Source organism: Syngnathus leptorhynchus, chromosome 20, assembly GCF_054491065.1.
Source record: "Syngnathus leptorhynchus isolate UIUO chromosome 20, UIUO_Slep, whole genome shotgun sequence".
NCBI lineage: Eukaryota > Metazoa > Chordata > Actinopteri > Syngnathiformes > Syngnathidae > Syngnathus > Syngnathus leptorhynchus.
Genome location: NC_141214.1, coordinates 1,944,805 through 1,963,513, shown reverse-complemented (window position 1 = coordinate 1,963,513; position 18,709 = coordinate 1,944,805). Strand labels below are relative to the sequence as shown.

At 43.5% G+C, this 18,709-nt stretch overlaps 1 protein-coding gene and 1 long non-coding RNA gene across 2 annotated transcripts in view; one reads left to right on the top strand and one right to left on the bottom strand.

Moving 5' to 3' along the window:
• ext1b (exostosin glycosyltransferase 1b) overlaps nucleotides 1-18,709 on the bottom strand; it is a 55,656-nt gene that overhangs the window by 20,302 nt on the left and 16,645 nt on the right. The gene's annotated exons all lie outside the window — the stretch shown is intronic.
• Nucleotides 9,240-18,095, top strand: LOC147040724 (uncharacterized). Its single transcript, XR_015063020.1, has 3 exons — nucleotides 9,240-9,475; nucleotides 11,590-11,690; nucleotides 12,831-18,095. It is a non-coding gene; the product is annotated as an uncharacterized LOC147040724 (long non-coding RNA).

Below are 18,709 nucleotides of genomic sequence, written 5' to 3'. Positions count from 1 at the left end.
CTCTCATAAATCATAAATGGATGTCAGCTGGAGGTCTACATTTAAATTCAGCCGACACTCCCGCCCGGGCTGGTGTCCGTCTCTTTGTGTGTCTGTCTGTATTTGTGTGTAGGGCGCTCTCATGTAGCTGTTGTCAGCGCTGAACTGTGACCTAGCTCGAGGTGTGTATGTGTGGGGAGTCGGTACTGGCGGGTCGGTCAGCTGCGTTTTGAAATTTAATATGGCGACGATGTGTGAATGGAACGTCATTTTTTTCATAACAAAGCTTACAACACTTAATTTGGTCGGTCAAAAAAAAATCTGAAAATGCACCAAAATCTTGAACAATTTTTTCCAAAATAAAATGAATTAAAATGAAAAAAATACATTTTTAATTCGCATCTTTGAGACATATGAATTATATCTTTAAATGGACCATTTAATTCCATTTGAACCATGGATGGTGCACCAATGGATCAAATCAGAGGCCTCATTAGTAGTGACGCACTGATGAGATTAACCATATACAGGGAGCAAGCTTTTAGACTACCTGCTAGGCACTATTTGTGAATGTTAAGGTGATTAGAGAGTGAAAGCATCATGTGGCTGCTCTGAATGAGTCAAACAAATCTAAAAAAAAAAGTAAACATTTACAGGCATTGCAAATTAGCCTTGGCAAGGACCTTTGATTTGCATTTGTCTGTCATTCAGCTCTTATAAATGATTCCGAATGAACTCGCTAAACACATGAACTTAACGATCACATGCAAGACCGTCGACATTCCTTTGTGTCCCATGATGTCACTGCCACAAATAACCCCGGCGGCTGCACGTTGCTCATATGACACGCCGCTGACGGGCCGGCGTGTTCTCAAATGACGCCGGCACCAAACTTGCATGGGGTCAAGGAACATAGGTCAAAGGTCACCCTAGTCCCCACCCCCACGAACAAAAGCTCCAGTTTTCAGGAGGAGGCTTAGAGTCTGTGTGTTAGCTGTCTGGGTCAAGGTGCAAAGCGGTGTGATGTCAGCGCACGAGTCCCCGTCTGGGTTACGATAACACGCACGATAACGAGCATCTCTTTTCGTGAGAGATAAGTGGCGAGATTTCATGTTCGTGTCAGAGCGCATATGCTCGTGTGCTTTTGTGTGTGCGCTAACCAAGCCGGCGGGCCTCCCTCCAAGCACGCCGCTCGACTGGTGCATGTGTGTGTGTGTGTGTGTGTGTGTGTGTGTGTAAAGGGAACAGCTGTTCCGCAGCACAACGCCGGGAGGTCAGGGAGAGCCGGCAAGCAGCTTCGGCTGTGGCCCGGAGGCTTGTGGGAACTGTGGCTTGAACATCGTGGGATAGTCCAGAGAAAAGGCAACAGACATCCAAAAGCTCAAACTGAGAAAGGACAACCAGATCAAACGGCAATGAGAAACGTGTAATAAGGCTGCAAAAAAAACAAACAACAACAACCTTCCCTTTGTGTCATAGAAGGAAGACTTTCTAGCCACAAGGTCATTGAAAACACATAGGAGAGAATGCCCGTACACCGAGAGCTCTTTTCCAAGCCACTTAACGTGCTAAGTAATGCTCTTAAACATGAATCACGCTTCTAAGCTCATAAACAACTTGACTTTGCTGGTATATCAGCCCTCTAGCCAAGATTCGGAGAAGTACTTGAATAAAAGACCCCATTGCTTGAGATAATGCCCATCTCAGGGCCGCGTATAATGGGATGATTCCGAGAAATTGTTTTTGTGTTGAGAGAATCACAAGAGGCGAGGACCTAGCGGCAGAGAGAGGAAAAAAAAAAATCAAAACTAACATTGCTTGATGTTCTACACTATTTCATAGAAGAATCACTTTTGACAACTTCACTATCAATAGTCCCATTTTTGGCTTACATTTAAAAAAAACGCGAGGGGAAGCGAAAACATATCGGTTAATATGGAGTACTCACAAAATAAAAAGCCGCGGAGTAAAATCTTCTCTCATTCAATCGGAAGCCTCAATTAAATGCCGCCACTTGCTGTCTGGGAGGCAGCCGAGCCTAAAATCATTACACGTCTGCGAGATTACAAAGCAGCCGTTTCATTTTGCTCTTGGGCTTAAAGACGAGAAACCAGTGTTGACTCCCCACAAGTTAAATCTATTTTTTTGGGGGGGTCTACAAGTGCTTCGAAAGGCAATATAAAATGACGGCCGCAATAATTGATGCACACAAATTGCTCGGTGGGTGTCAAAGCCAGATCTCCCTCCATTGCTGCGGGGAATTTCTCCCAACCCGTTATGTTAAGGACAGCCAAAACATGTCACATTATTGTCACCACCACACACATTTTTCAAAGCGCAGCCAACGACTGTGACGAGATTGCAACTTATTCTCCAGTCGAAACTGTCAAAATGCCCAAATGCGTCAAAAAAGTGGCACAGCCAAGTTCATTTCCATACGCCCGTGAACACGCTGGGAGTATTTGTGACCTATTTACGCAACTCGCTAAAAGAATCCATCCATATTTCGGAAAACAGCTTAGGTGCATTAACGGGAATCCAGCGGGACAGAAAGTCTCCTCTGATTCTGGAAGGGGCATACGGCATGTCACGCACCAATGAATCAAGACAAACGTTTTCTTCTTGGATGATTGAGAAAACTCGTTTTTTTTATGTTAATGGCGAAAAGTCCACTTTCTGGCTCGCTAGCGACACGGGCAGATCGTGTTGGGTAACTGACAAATGTGTTGAAATATGAAATGAGACAACTCAAAAGATACAAAAGAACACCCGACGGAAAGAGACTCAGGAGATGTTTTCAGGCACGCACAGATGCATCTCTCCCATCTCAGCACTTTTTGAAATCTCTCAATCTCCCAATCTAAGCGAGTCTCTCCACTGGGACGCCGGGCGAGCGAGCGTCACCCTTTTCCCCAAAGCCATAACAATCTTTACCGCTGCTGCTGCGGCGGCGGCGGCAGCAACCACGCGCGACAAATGGATCTCAGTCTGGCAAAATGGACTCGCTGCTGTTTCCCAGATAAAAACTTTGAACTCTTGCGACTCAGATTCGTCAGCAAACCCTAACTACACCTTGCTTTTGTTAAAAACCGTCACCATATTTAGTGAATAACTTCACACACTTTTTTTTTTCTTCCCCTAAACCATCTCATACACTCATCTGAAGAAACCATTTCAAAAGCTTGCAAAGCCATTTAATCAGTAATGGATTTACCACAAGCTGAGATTCAAATTAGTAGAGCGATAAATGCTAATGGTAACACCGGCAACCCGCTTTTAAAGGCACCGGCTAGGATGCGGGTGCCTGGTTCTTCCCAACAAAGATCACAACGCACAGCGACGATATTTTCTTCGGATCTGTGCGGTCGTCCAATCCGCAACTCGGATTCCTACCCGCACAGCTCGCCTCCCTTCACTCGGACTAGTTGAAAGGAGCCCCATAAAACATTTACAAGATGGTTAAGCCCTTTTCAACCCCTCCAACCCTGTCAATCTGCTCCCCTACTTAGCATCTTTCCTCCTTCCTCTGGTGATTTTGTCAGAAGCCTGGACATCTCTCTGAGGCTTTTATTCCTCCTCTTATCTCAGCGAATGACCTTGGGTTAAACACATTTAATTAGCGCACGCGGAAACCGCACGCCCCCGTTGGTTCTACTGGCAGCTTAGAGACGAGCCCTCTGGTCCGAGCGGCACCACGCCGCGTCGGTGTGCGTACGCTATGTGTGCCAGCCTTTGGCCTCGACGCAATCTGAGAAACCAGAGCGCTAGATTATGTCACATTATGAAACCCTGCTTGGAGTTGCAATGAAGAAGAAGCACTGACCGCAGAAGCAGTTTAGAATCATTCCAACCCCCCGCCGGACCTTCCTCAGTCTTCATATTACACATGTCCAGCAAAGGTCAGGCTTATCGAGTCGCTCGATGACATGAACTTCCAGCGACTGATCAAAAAGATAAGCCAGAACAAGGTACCCTGGGTCGAAATACCATATTGCACGGTCCGATCGGAAGCTATAATTGGATGCCACGGGGAGAAACAAAGAAGAACAACAGCTTGCAATGAGCTGGCAAACTAATGTACCATAAAGGCAGTGCACTGTAACGCTAATGGATTACAGGCTCGTTTTATAGGCTCTAATTGTAGTAAAACACGGCGGTTCAATCAAGACTCCAGTCAATGCTCGGGGGAATTTACCTTCTGGTATGTAATAGAAGTCGTGTTGAGGTCTTACTTCCTCTATCAACTACCTGGACGTTCTAATGCAAACACTGGGAATCGAACATTATTAAACGTGGTCGGTGGTAAAAAGATCCAAACTCACTTGCCGTGTCATCTTGAGAGAAAGAGGAGCTATAGAGTCCAAGTGAAGATGGAGACCACCTTGGGGACTTGGCTAAAAGAGAAAGCCTTTGAGGTAAATACAAGCCTAATTGGGGTACATGGAACAAACAGGGATTCCCACAAGGGCTTGATTTTCTCTTTTGGTGTCTTCTTCACAATCGGAGCAAAGGCCTTGTAGCCTTTGATGAATCCAGAAGATTTGTTGTGGGATGAGACCACAAAGGGGCGGATTTGAACCAATTTGAGATGGACCCATACAGAAGCACACAAACGTGTACATGAAGGTCATTAACCGATGTGAGTTTAAGCTTGAGGAAATTAAACTTTAAAATATTTGTGCTCGGTTGTGTATGGATAACCGAGGACCCGTTCAACTTTATTACACAGCGGTCTGACATAAAACAAATGGAGATGAGCTTTTCCTTTCTAGATGCTGCATAATCCGATAAAACAAGTTCTCAAAGTGACACGAGAGCAAAATAATATATATGTGATTTTTAATAAGATACATCGACCGTGCACAAGAAAGCAAGAAGAAATGTGATTATTCCAAAATGAAAACGGGTTCATCTGGCTTTTGCTGACATCCAATTCCTTCTTTTTCCAGCCTGGCTTTTTTTTTTTTTATAAAGCTCCGGCTCACATTTTCCGTGCATTGTTCCCCCCCCCCCCCGTTTTGTACAGTGGTTGCAGCCTGATTCATGAGTCACTGTTTGGAAAAAAAAGCAGAGGAACAATGACTGTGTATGGGATTGGCGTACTTCTCAAAAAGTGGAGAGAATGAACTCATCTTTGAATGAGGGTTGAGCAATGGCAGCCTTCTCCTCGGTCATGCTCATTACAGTTGAATTAGACCATATCGTTGCCGTAAACTTCGGTAATCAGACTACCCCGGCCGCTAAGCTTAATTGGCTCATCAGCTGATATTCACTTTATGCACATTACAATAGACATGGCTCCTGACAAACATCGATTCATCCAACTCGACTTGGACGTTAAATTAACCTGCATTTCAATTCTTGAGTTTCAATTGAGAGTAGGTCTTTTTTTTTTTGGTTGTTTTCTTCCAGCGTGACTATACTCCAGTCAGAGCGAGCGAGAGTATAAAGTTGCAATGATGTTGTCTACAGGTGTAAAATACGATTCTTCAAATAAGGCTCCACTCAATCTGGGTAAAGCTGAGCAGAATAACAATATGGTAGGCATCAAGGAGAATGTAAAATTGCTCATGTATTAACCATAGCTACAGAATCAGGGAGCATCCCCAGTGGAAAATATTTGCTGCAGCATTGCTGTTAAAAAATACACTTGCCATCACAACAGGCATTGTGAAAGTTTTCCATCAAGTCTTAGGTTCAGTTCATTTTGAAATGAAGTCTAATTTGAATTGCATTATGGTGACATTATTTCACTGTACAGTGCCTGAACCAGATTTTTTTTTTTTACACTTCCGGAACCCGTTTTGGAGTTTTCGTTGGCCTCCTTGTGCCAGCCAGCCTCACATGTCCTGTCAAGTTTGACTCTAAGCATGTTTGACACTAGGTCTCCAGAGGGTCCACTTTAAATGAAGACGCTTCCCCTGCTTGCACGGATCCAGATAAAAAAAAACGCTCTGAGGGGGATTCCTCAATCGGTGGGCCTCCTCTGAGCTGACATGGACGAATGAGCGCCTTTGTGGAAGCAATGACCAAAAAAGAACGGATGTAAACAGTGAAACAAACACATTCAGGCAGCAGGATGGGGTGGGGGCATTTGTTCCGAGAACAGACGCTTGTGCCACACATTGCAACGCGTTCCATTTCCGGAAGCTCGATTGGGATCAAAAGGTGCAGCCGGTATTTTGGCACGGCTTTACAAAATAAACCACAGGATGCATGAACCATATCCTGGTGGAAAAAGCCAAAGATGCAGTATCAGTCACAATTGGTGACGGCCAGGCCGGACTTCGAAAGCTGGCAATTATTTTTCAGGTGGACTTCACGCAGGGACATAAAGAGGCACGGAGAATTAGATCATCAAGAAGGGCGAGAAGGAAGAAACACAAGTGAGATGTGAGGCTTGGGAGCTGATTTGACAACAAAGCGTTGGTAAATTCAAGAAAGCCCGCTGCGCCTCTTCGGAGTAGAGTTAGGGCGTTGGATTGTATTTCCGACTGGAGTCGTTAATAAATAGTGACCGCTTGGTATTTCCAATTCTCATTCCCTGCCAAGAGGCGTACGGCAAGGCGGTGCAGTCTTTTTGATGCGGGAGTGTTTAATAAGAACAAAGGCAGAAAGAACATAATGAACTGAAAAATAGTTGCAGAAAAATGTCAAATGTGAAATCTTTCATTCGCAAAAAAAGTGAAATCTTCTACTAAACAAGATGGCCGGTGATTGCCTCGATTTCAGGTCAAAACAACTCACGAAAAAGGCCACGAGAGAGTCCGGCCATCTGTCAAAACATGCAAGAGCAGATGAGAAGTTCCAAGGTCATTCCGGGAGAAAACTTCAATAAATAAGTCAGCGACAGACTTTTATGACAGCCAGTCGATCCCAACCCTGAATTTCATCTCTTACTTATCAAGCAGGCCTTGATTCCTAATGAAACCTCCCGAGGCATGACACACAAGCAAAACACACACCAAACAGGACGTTGTAATTGCCACTTGTTACGCTTGCCTATTTAAGACTCGGCTCGGCTCGCCTCTCGGATTCTTCGGTTATCTTTTGACGCGGGCCGGTGGAGCGCCGCTCGGGTTAGCTTTGCGAGGGCTTTTTCTTCTCTGTAAGCTCCTGGAGTGTGTTTACTTATCGTGGAGCTCACACACGCTCCTATCAACGGCTCTGCACCGACACACCGTGAGCTGAGGAGAGTTGAGGCGAGAGAAAAGGATGAGAGGAAAGCCAAGGATGATGAGGCGGTGAAGGAGGCCGTGTTTATTTTATGCATATACTTGCGTACCGTTTACAAAATTATTTTCCATGCCTTGATGCACGTTTCAAAACATACAGTATCACCATCAGTTGAGGTTTTTGCAAAAACGAATCTCGGAACATTGGCCAAATTGCACGTTTCGCTATGTCTAAAATGAATGTGATTTGTGGCGTAAAGAAGTGATTTTCTCCAGGGGGATGTCAGCCTTGGCAACCTGCTTCCAGTCAAATGAGAAAATGAAGTAGCATGTCACAAATGGTGCTGCAGTCTAAATACTGATAAAGCAAAAAAAAATAAAAACACAGCAGGAGACCAGGGAGCCAATTGAGCAACGTTACCATGGGTGAGAACAGCCGGAGGTGTGTGGGAGGGAGGTTGTAGCGCTAAAAAGCCCTGCCACTGTCTTTGCTTCCACCTCGAACCACTTTGTCTGACTGATGAGTTCAAAAAGGACATAGTAATAGCCTGTCTCCCACATTTCTCCAACCATAAATCTCCCGCTATGAAAAATGGGGACGCAATCAGTTGTGTTTGGGGGGGGGGGAAAAAAAAAGAGGCTAATGCTTGTTTGATGCTACAGCTCCTTGGGTGGGTAACCTCAATTATACTGGTTTTGTACAATTGACAGCCGTTGCCTTGGTAACCGTTGGTGTCTGCAGTTCATAATTACCGTTCATTAGTGTACATTGTCAATAAAGGACACCGCGTGTACGACCTTTGCCCTTTTTTGACCGCGTTCATTTTTGGCTCACACTCACAAAGACACGATAACAGTTAAACAGAGCACGTGATTGTACAGTGGCTTTTGACAGGCAGCTCCAGTTGGAGAGTCTTCAAAGATTAAAGGATTTGCAATGAAAGGCAGAGTGTGAGAGGGAAAATGGAAAAAGAGAAGGAGGCTCCCTTGCCTCTCAGAGATGTGTTTGTGCATTCCCCCTCCGTGTCAGGCAAGCCCGTCTTTGACCCTTCAACTCTCCACAACAGGCAAAAAAAATAATAAATCTCCCCCACATCTGTAATAATAATAATGTTAAAAAAATGGGCCGGCTATATGGGGAAAAATGACCATAGCTCAACAGAAATGCACCAATCGGCAATACAATCGACTACATACGCACACAGTGACAAACGTCGGCGACTAAGATGGACGTCCCTCGGCAAAAGCACGATGCTGAACACTATGCTGGCGCTCAGGTCGGCCAAACAGCTTTGCTGTGGCAAATGATGTCGGAAGGCTGGGAGAGAGAAAAGTTCATTATTCACTGCAGAGAAAGAGAGGGAAAGAAAAGGAGGAGGGGAAGTCAGGAGGGCAGGTGGAGAACCGGAGTCTCTGGATAGATTGCAACAACTTCCCAAGCTCGTCGGCCAAGTCGACTCGCCCCGACTCCCACCTTCTGGTTCTTGCGCAAAGAGTGTCCACCGCAAGCTCAACACAAACTAATTACTTTGGTTGATGCACACTGCGAGCTTCCTCGACCGTCGCTCAAACTAAGTGGAGCGAAGCCGCAAAACCCCCGGCCGGCGGTAACAAACAGCGGCGGCTGACCGTCGCACACTGCAGCAGTAAACCACTTCAACCAACAACAAATAAAAGCGCGGCGATAAAAGCAATGACTCAAGCTATTTCAAACGGTTCGGAACCAAGAAAGGCAACAAGATGAGAAATCACGAGGAAAGTGAAAATCTGGGGAAAATCTGAAGACAGTTCAAAATCCGCTCATCTTGTCGTGGGGGGAAAAAAAAAATCCCCCTGGAAGCTCAATTGAAAATTGCTCGATTGCTCTAACCTTAAGCGATAAGGGATTAAAAAATTAACTTGGAAATTGAACAATAAACCCGGAGACTGTAAAGAAATGAAAGATAATTAGAAGCATTGTCCAAAGCACCCTTACATAACTTTTCCAAAATGGTACACAAAACACAACTTTTGGACAATTTACGCAATAAAGCCAAAACAATTTATCCTTGAAAAGCCCCACTGCGCATTAAATCAGCACATCCTGTCGTGCACCGACCGGCGGGGTCACCACGTCCCCGCGGCAGACAAAACAGCCGACGCCGGCCGGGTCCACGCTGCTTTCAGCAAACTCTATAAGAGGCGGTTCGGTGGCCTTCAAAGCTTTGTTTATCTGAAAATAGTCTGCTGAGATCAGAGCAAACAATCCCCTCCCCTCGAGCTGCTCTAAATAATCAAAAAACCCAATCCGAAAGAAAAGCGGGTGGACTGCAATCGACATGGTAAGGGTCACATGAAGGACGAGGTGCATTTTGTGAGCACGCTAACAAAGATTTGTTTTTTTTTTCAAATTCAATTTCATGCTAATTTAATGTCTAGTTTGATTTTGAATACGTTTACCATGTAGCAAGCTATCAAAGCGCATGGGCTGGCATGCAAACACGTTTGCTAATTAATGTTATTTCCTTTTGTAGTTTGCAATTTTTTTCCCGTAACTCATGTTTGGGAATTCACTTTGTGCTATTAAAAAGCCAGGCAGCCCAAAAAGTAATCCACAGTGTGAGCAATGACAAGACTTTAAAGAGGGTTGCGGGGGGGAGAGTGCAAACTTCCATTTCAGTTCTAATGAAGACGAAACAATCTGAAGAATATTTTTCACGTTTTCATTGAGCCGTGTGTCAAAAGCCGGAATGAAAGCGGAGAAACGTTGAAGGCTATTTATCGCAGTTACCCTTTAGACTTTGCTTGCTTTCTTCTCAGCGGCTGAGCAGATAATCTCGCATTTTGGCAGAGGCAGAAAATACTTGTGTGTGTGTGTCCCCTTTTCAAGGCCTTTTTTTTTTAATTTGCTTCCGTCTATTTGAGCGTCATTGCTATGCGGCGCATGTCTGTGTCGCCAGTGCGCCCGGTTCTCACGCCCAACCGGCCACGCATATACATTCACATGTCACAAACTCACACGACAAACAATGCAAAACTCAAAACCCCGACGATCAACCGCTCCTTTTTTTTCCCACGCTTGGAACCCTCTTTAGTATGATGTGCGTGTTATGTTGATGGTGGAAAAGGTTTTGTATAAGCCTTCAGACTAATTATAGAGATTTTTGTCTGGGTGTTCACTCACCTTCAACTCCAGGGGTGTGTGCATGTCATGTCATTTGTTTCGATATGTCAGATAACTTCTCAAAACACGAGAAAACATAACCGTCACATCAAAAGCAAAAGGAAAGTCGTTCTTACCTAAAGAGTGGAGATCAGAGCAGTTGACGAACGGCGGCGGCATCGGCGGGAGGAAGCGGGATAGTCATGGTGGAGAGAAAAAAAAAAAAAAAGACTTGATGAGTGTGCAGGTTCAGTACGGGTTTAACCTCTCGTAGCTGGAAGAACCAAAACTACAATGCGACAAAAGCTCGTATTTTGTCAACCTCTTCTTGGATAAGCTTTGTTGTGTTCGTGACCTTTTCCGCGACACAGGAAATTAAAAGGTCAGATATATGCAATTACACCATGCGCACGGATTTCTTTTTACGCCTTTGTTAACAGTTTGACCCTGGTTCAGGTCTGTGAATTAAAAGCACTAATCTACAGCCTTGAAACCTTTGCCACTAGACTGCGAGTCATTTTCCCCAGGAACATTTTTTTTCCGACCATACTTGCACTTGACGAGTACAACACCTCCTGTGGGATATTTCAGGAACTGGTCAAAGCTCTTAGAAGCGCTAAAAGCAGCAGGTGGGCTCGGCATGACATAGGCGACCCCGACTCTCCGCTGCGCATTGCCACACAATCATTTCTGGGGAGCGGGCGGGGCTTAGTGAAGAGCTCTATGGACTAAGAAGGTCAAATACAAGGTTGGATTGGGAGTGGGCTGGATGGAAAGCACAGCATGAGTCTGACAGATAAGATAAGGCTGAGATGGAAAACACGGTAAGCCTAATGTGCCAAGTTATTTCCTTTTCCTGTTCAAAGAATTCCCCAGCCTGTTATATCCTGAGACACTAAAGCAATCTACATTAATTAGCTTTTTTCATACTAAAGCTTATTTGAAAAAAACCCCAAAACAACAACAACCTTCCACATGCTGTTGCAGTGGTATTGAATAAATCATCGTAATTACTTCTAAATATTATTTTAGAGCTTGGCGTGATAATCTTTTTGGGCAAAATATAAAGATAAAGGAGCCGTTTCGAGGTGAAAGTCTCACAGGTGCAGTCTCCTTTGTTTAGGAGGATAATTACGGTCATATTTGATGGATTTAAGGGTGTTACTCCAAGTATCTTCAAGGACTGTCACTCTCAGTTACTTTCCCAACAAGCACTAACGTCTGGCTGTAAATATTCCTAAATGTCTTTTTGATACCCAGTGTAGGCAATGACAAGCTTTTTTTTCCCTGCAGGCACCCCGAGAGTACCAATTACAGCTAGATGAGGATATTTAGCAGAAGCCTGAGGTCTGAAAGTCGCTTTTAAGTTAGCCACGCAGCCGCTGAGACATTCGGTAAGTAAGGGGAGCCGGCGGCCTTTGGAATTTTTTCCGTGGTTGAAACAAAAAGGGGAAAAAAAAAAATCTGGCCAGGTTGTTGATCAAGCCGCTATAGAGAACCTGCAGCGGTTGAAGGGCCAGGATTTTCACGAGTGACCTTGAGATGTGCCGGCTTGCGGTGAAATGAGGCTACAAGATCAGAAGGAAGCCAGAGTGGGTGAAATTTTAAATGGATGGATGACTACAAGAACACTACGGAACGGTGGCGGCTGGGTAATTGCATGGAATAACAAAAGAAAGCACACAAGAAAAGGATTAGAGGACTGGCAGTGAAGAGATAGAAGAGAAGAAAGCATATGCCGCCAAAGAAAAAAAAAAAATGCCGTTATTCTTGCGATGAACAAATTCGGACAATCCAAACTATTCCGGGCGTCTGGTGACAACAACACAACTCAGTGCGACTGATTTACAAAAAAACAGAGGAACTCTTAAATTAGACATCCAATAAATCTTAAGCCTTGCAAACATCTGCACCAAGCGTTGACGGATGAGCCCGAGTCTATCGTTTGCCTCCGAGGCAATACTAAATGCCGAGCACAAGACGAGGAATTGTCTCTACTAAATATCCGTCGTTTTTGCCCATTATCATGTTTTGGGAAAAAAACGAATCAAGCCCAAGGGAGTCTTAATGGAATCCTTGATAGCCTTGCTCTTTAGAAATGATGTTTATTAAACTCCTTCAGGGTAACCTCGGCGTGAAAAGAAGCACAAAAGTCACGCTATTCATGAGCCAGCAATCGCAAAGCGAACATAAGAGAACAACTTGGACAAAGCACTTTTTTGGAAAGGTTACGCAGTCATCGTTAAGGTTTCCAACAAGAGGTTGATGGTCGGGGGAGGTTCAGACAAAAGCTCCGCTCCAGCCTCCTCAGGTGTTTTGACATTTAAGGCAAATTTAAGCAATGGCAGTTCTCGGCCATTGCCAGACACCTCGGCGTGTAAAAAAAGCAGCAGCAGCAGCAGCACCTGCACTTGTCACCTCAAACCAACGCTGACATTTCGCCTTCCCCGTGTGAAACCAGTGTGTATATCTCCGTGTGTCTGTTCAAGAACCAACATGCTGCTTCCTTCCCACCCGCCCACACTTTTCTTTAGATCATGCGGAACGTGGAAGCCGCACACTCAGGTGTCAAACCGCAGAGGAACGTCTGTGTGGGCTGAAGGAGAGAGAACAAGGTGCGATAGAAGCCGGATCCTTCTCGGCGTAGCAGCTCAAGGAAAGATGGCGAGCTGAACAACACCCACGGATGATTCCGAGTTCACGTTACTCTTTGACCGACACAGAATCTCTTTGTGCACATGCGATGAAGCATCTCAGCACCAGATGGTCCCGATCCCGCCTCATTTCGCTTCTGCTATTCTACTTAACATTCATGTAGTGAGACCTTGGGCCAGATCTCCAGCGCCATAAATGAGGAGATCCCCAATTAAAGTCGTCCACCACTGTTTTTAAAGTGCAGATTAACTCGTGTCTTTATAGATAGGATGAAAATCGCGGCATGGCTTTTGCTTTCATGCTGAATCCTTATCTCGTTAAGCGGCGAGTAAACCATTTAATGGCTTCCAGATATAGACAGTAGTTGTACACATTCACCTTGTTGGCATCGTATCCACTGTTGGGTTACATTCATGAGGTCACCCAAATACCGTAACACTCGATCTTGCGCCATCAAAACTATTCCCACAATTCTTTTGTTTTTGTTTGTAGTCATTCATAAAAACAAACAAATGATCTTTTGTGTTTAATCACAACAAGACAATTGCAAACATCTGCTTTTATTTTGGGTTCAAAGAGTTTGGTGGCTATAAAATGAATTTGATTGTGCGATATTGTTTAATTGTTATTGGGTTGTTTTTCTTACAAAGAATGGACAAAATGCTTTTGGGATACACTTTCATCCAAAATAAAATTGGATCCAATTATTTGATTAATTGATGGAATAACCCATCAAAAAGATCATTCTAAATATATTCAACAGTGACAGCCCTAGATGAGTTAGTGTGGAAATAGTTGAACCCTTACTCCAAGCAAACAAAAAATATTCTTCTGGACAAAAACAAAACATTGGTTTCATAAAACCCAACATCCCATAATAGTGAGAACTCAATTCTCAGATTTTCATTTCCAGCCTGTGAACTGTTGACGATCCATTGAGTGTAAATATGCATCTAGGCGGTGTGCAGTTCAAATGAGTTCAAAACTAAACAAATAAAAACATCAATTTCAACCCATCAGAGATATCATTAGAAAAACGGCTCCGACAATGTCTGGCTGTTTAGCTTTTGAAATGAGGCTGAGGCCTTTTCATTATGCATCACGTCTGACGCAGATGCAGCAGCAGCAGCAGCCCATGCATCTGATGCCTCTGAACCTGGATGAACTCTTCTGCTGGTTTTGCAGCCATTCCAAATTGGAATCTCAATTACATTATGCGCACTCTTAGTCCATACCCGTCTAGTTTGCTGACGTCACGCCGGGCCTTATTGTGTACTTTCCATCTTCTGAATGCAAATTGCCATTGAGCTCTTTATGCACGCACATCCTTACGGCGCCTCTTTACCACGCTGGAGAACAATAGTTAATGTAAACAGGAAGTGAAGTTGGGCATTTCCTGTGGGTTATCCCATCAGACGCTTCCTTTGCACTTCCCCGCGAGCGTAACTTTGTGTGTTTTTTTTGTGTTATCATCACTATGTTGGCTTCAGTTGAGAGACTACCAAGGGGCTTCCATGTTATAAAAGCTAAGCAGCGGCATAAGTGGACGTCGTGGGAGAGAAGACAAAAATAAATGAAAAAAAGGAAGGGAGGAAATCAAAACTTCCCCAAGTATGTAACTCTGCACAAACACCTTGTGCATGTGGGTGTTTGCCAATCCTTTACCACCCAAACGTCAAGCGATGGCCACATTTATTTTGTTTTCGATGAGCGCATATACGACGCAAATAGAATGTTACAATGTCATGTGTTTGTGTGCAAGCTTGCTAACTAAAAGGCCGGGGGGCTGATATTAATGAAGCATTTCTCTCAGCGGAGCTTCTTCAGTAAAACAAGCCCCTGACGTGATTAATGCTTCCCTTTTGAGAGTGCGCGTGTACGTGCCGATGTATTACGTGTCTTATTGCCTGACATGATACCAGCTCATTGTTATTGTGTTGAAGGATTTACTTAGACGTATTTCCTGCTAATGTTTTATTGTTTTACTTTGAAAATCATCACCCCCCCCCAAAAAAAATCATTGGTTTTGATCCAATTATGTTTTCAGAGACACATTTATCAAAATGTTCTCTGACAATAACAACCAGCAGACTTGTATGCTATTTTATTGTCAGGTTATGGATCTTAAAATGTTACAGTGGCACTGTGTTGACGACTGCGGTTGACCAAAAAAAAAAAAAAAAAAAAAAATCCAGCGAGCCACACTGATTACTATGTTTTCATATTTTTACAGATGGAAAAGTGTCAATAAATGAGTCATGTAAACAGGGATGGAGAACCCAAACGTCTCTGTTGATTCTCAGAAGGGGGACTCAGATCTAGTGCCAAAGAGACACTTAGCAAGTGAACGCAACTGGAAATAATAATCACGCTCTCTACAAAGCATCCGTCCGATCCCTTTTAATCACAATATTGCCTTCGTGATCGGTATCTCTCCTTCATTGTCCTTTTATTTGGACTCATTAATGCTACTAATTATCTTCCTGTTTAGTTCCCGGTTAAGAATCAGTCTGGTATTTATCCCTCAATGTATTTTGTTGTTTAATGTGTGCAAGCTTTTTAGAAAAAGGCAAAGTCGACACTGATACAAGGGAGTACATTAGTGCTTCCTGTTTATGGCTCTCTGCAGCTGCCTGTCTAATAAGCTTCATATCAGCGCTATATTTTCTCAACAGGGCGCCGGAACACTTCAAGCCGTTCTACACTCAAATGCTTTAATGCCATGGAACAAAAGCGTCCATTTTGCTTGACAAGTAAGACAAGGCATGGGAAGGTTTAGAAAACGTTGCATAATGTGTGTAAACCAAGTAGGAGGCTGATGTTGGTGCATGCTCGCGCCCACATTATCTCCTTAAGCTTCTCGCGGCGCTGCTTAGCAAAGCGCTCGTCATTCATCTTCATTTCCCAAGGTGCCACTTTGTGCGTGTGCGTGGAGTGCAAGATGGAGGACGTGAAATTCAAATGAGGTTCATTTGTTTGTGACTGTGCACAAAGTTAAGAAGAATTCAATTTAAAAAAAAAAAAAGAATATCCCTGACCTGCGTTAACCTCACCAATATCATTTTCCTCTGAGATGAAATGAGACATTCAACAGTCTTGCAAGTGTAAAGTGATCAGATTCAGCCAAAAAAAAAAAAAAACCTATTGTCTTCCATTGGAAATAAAATAAACAATCTCCTTTCAGGCTTAACCAAAAAAACAAAACAAGCTGAAATGATCCAAATATTAACCATCTTGCTTTCTAAATGTGATTTTAAATTTTAATGGCTTCCACTGCCAAGGCCTTTTAGTCGGAACCACCATGAGATCTACTACCGAATCTTTTTTTATGAGCACTAAAAGGTAGCTTGCATTTAACATACTGGATGTCTGCTAATAGGATTTTATCAAGTCCATCTCATACTGAAAGTACTTATACCGATGAGTCAGCAAGAAAATTAAAAGCTTACCTATATGCTATTTAGCACGACAAGGGGGTGGTGGCTAATCTGGAAAGATGGTTCATTTGGTTTATTAGTCAAGTATCAGCCGAATAGGAACTACATATAAAGTCCAAAGTTGGTCTTCTAGAATATAGAAGCAGAAGTCAGGTGTGTTATATTCAAACAGCAAGCGAGAACTGATCGTACCGAGTCTGGAGATCGTGACCTGCAAGCAAGACAAAACAAGGACCAAAAAAAAAAAAAAAAAAGAAAACGTACATGCAAACTTGTTGTTTTTTTTACTTCTCCACTTTCTCTGTATCTTCAGCCTTGGACAAGATCTAATTATGGCTTGGCCCTTGAGCTAAAATTCCAACAAGGCTTTAACTGCTCAGCTATAAGGCTTAATTAAATATTGGAAAGGAAATTAGTATTGTGACTGAGATTAAACCGATCAGATTTCAGAGCAATATTGAAAAAAAAAGAAAAAATCTTTTTTTTTTTTTTTTTTTTTTTTTAAATGTCAAGCATTAATAAGTCAGTCTAATTCACAACGAGGGGCGCCGCCTGAGGGGGTTGTCCTTTGTCGCCAGCTTCACCTTGTATTTAAATAACATTGCTGCCCATTAATCCCAGAGGCGAGGCTGCCTTGACTCCAATTTAGACTGCGCAAGAATGCTGGAATGTTTCCTCACCGGACCTTTGACCCGTGCCACGGCAAAAGGAGAAGCCTCGGATTTACCAAAGGGTGAATCGGACTACCTGCCTCTTCTTTCCAGCAGACGTGCACGCTGATATTCAATAGGGGCCAACTCTAGCCACAAACACGTGCATGTCCTGCGGTCATGGGTAAACACACACGCCAAAAGGGTGGGTGAGCGCAGTCAAAACACACAGTGTAGTGTATACAGAAATACACACTCCAATAGTATAGCCTCGGAAAACAGACCCTACGTCTTATATGGAAGCAGATATTCTTTCCTCATTTAATTACGAGCGTCATCTGGCAAGACTCACGATGGCATCGACGTGATTTACCGTAAAACCGAGAAGCTTGCTGATGGGCATTGTCTGTTCTTTCCTCACATTCATCCCTAACCTATTTCAAGTGGGAACGTAGGAAAAATGTGCATCATGACATCATCGCGACTGGGCTAAAAAAAAAAAAAAAAAAAGAGGGGGCCCAAAGCACCAATGCAGAATGTAAAAGCCTTTTTTGAGGGGGTATAACAAAATTAAAATAAATAAAAGATTTTTAAATATGTCCTGATATAGACACTTTTTTTATCCTGATAATAAAATCCCAATCTAGTACCAATCTGTATTTAAAGTAAATTTAGGGAACATATTTGCAATTATTTGTGTGAAAGGCAACGAGATAAATATAAAGTGCGCTCCAGTGCTGAGACTTGAGGGTAATTTGAGATGATGGCAGGGGTTACTTTCTTTACTCCAGCTACTCCTGCTAGATCCATTAGAGAGATCCACACAGAGCGTATCACTCTGGCTGTGACGTATGACTCACTAAGTACTGGCAGCAGGCAAAGTGAATAAGCCATGATACAAGTTTATGTTCTCGATTGAGAAAGTGCGGGCTCGTTGGAAATCTAAAAAACAAACAAAAAAAAAAAGCAAGGCTATAACCACACACCGGAAAATTGGAGCATAAAAACAGGGCATTCCCTCTACTCCCCGGATCTAAGTTCTGTCAACAGAAGGAAACAGAGGAAGTCTATAAAAAATAAAAAATAAAAAAAATAAAAAAAAGTGCAAGCGGGGTGAAATTATAGATCTCTCCGTCACTGTCTGCTTATGTCATGAAAAATGTCCAACCGCGCAGCACACTCAGACACTGAGACGTGGTATTAACATGTGAGAGGTTTTGTGCCGTTACGTCATTGCGCAAAAAGTGGGAAAATGGGGAAAAAAAGAAAAGAGAAAAAAATGATGACGAAAAGAAGGAAATCCAGAGAGCGTGGTCTTTGGGTGTCTCCAGTGTGCAGCCGTGGAGCAGAGGCGGCCAAGTGGCATGGCTCTTCGGCAGCTTTAAGGCAACTTAAGCCTTGACAGAGGCACACGCAAAATAAAGCTGCCTGAGATTAGACTGACAATGGCCCACAGGATTTCAGACAAGGTCACATCACAGACAGAGCATGCAGGGAAGAAAAAGAGGTCACCTCTTTTGCGTATTTCCAATATGATCTTTTTTATTTGTTAGCCGGAGTCAGGAGCAGATTTCCGGTTCCATTTTTTTTAGTCACCCTTCCTGAAAGCTTGCCATACACTTCATAGGGTCGTGCTATTGCGTGTGTGTTGGCGGCTTATTTCTGAGTCAT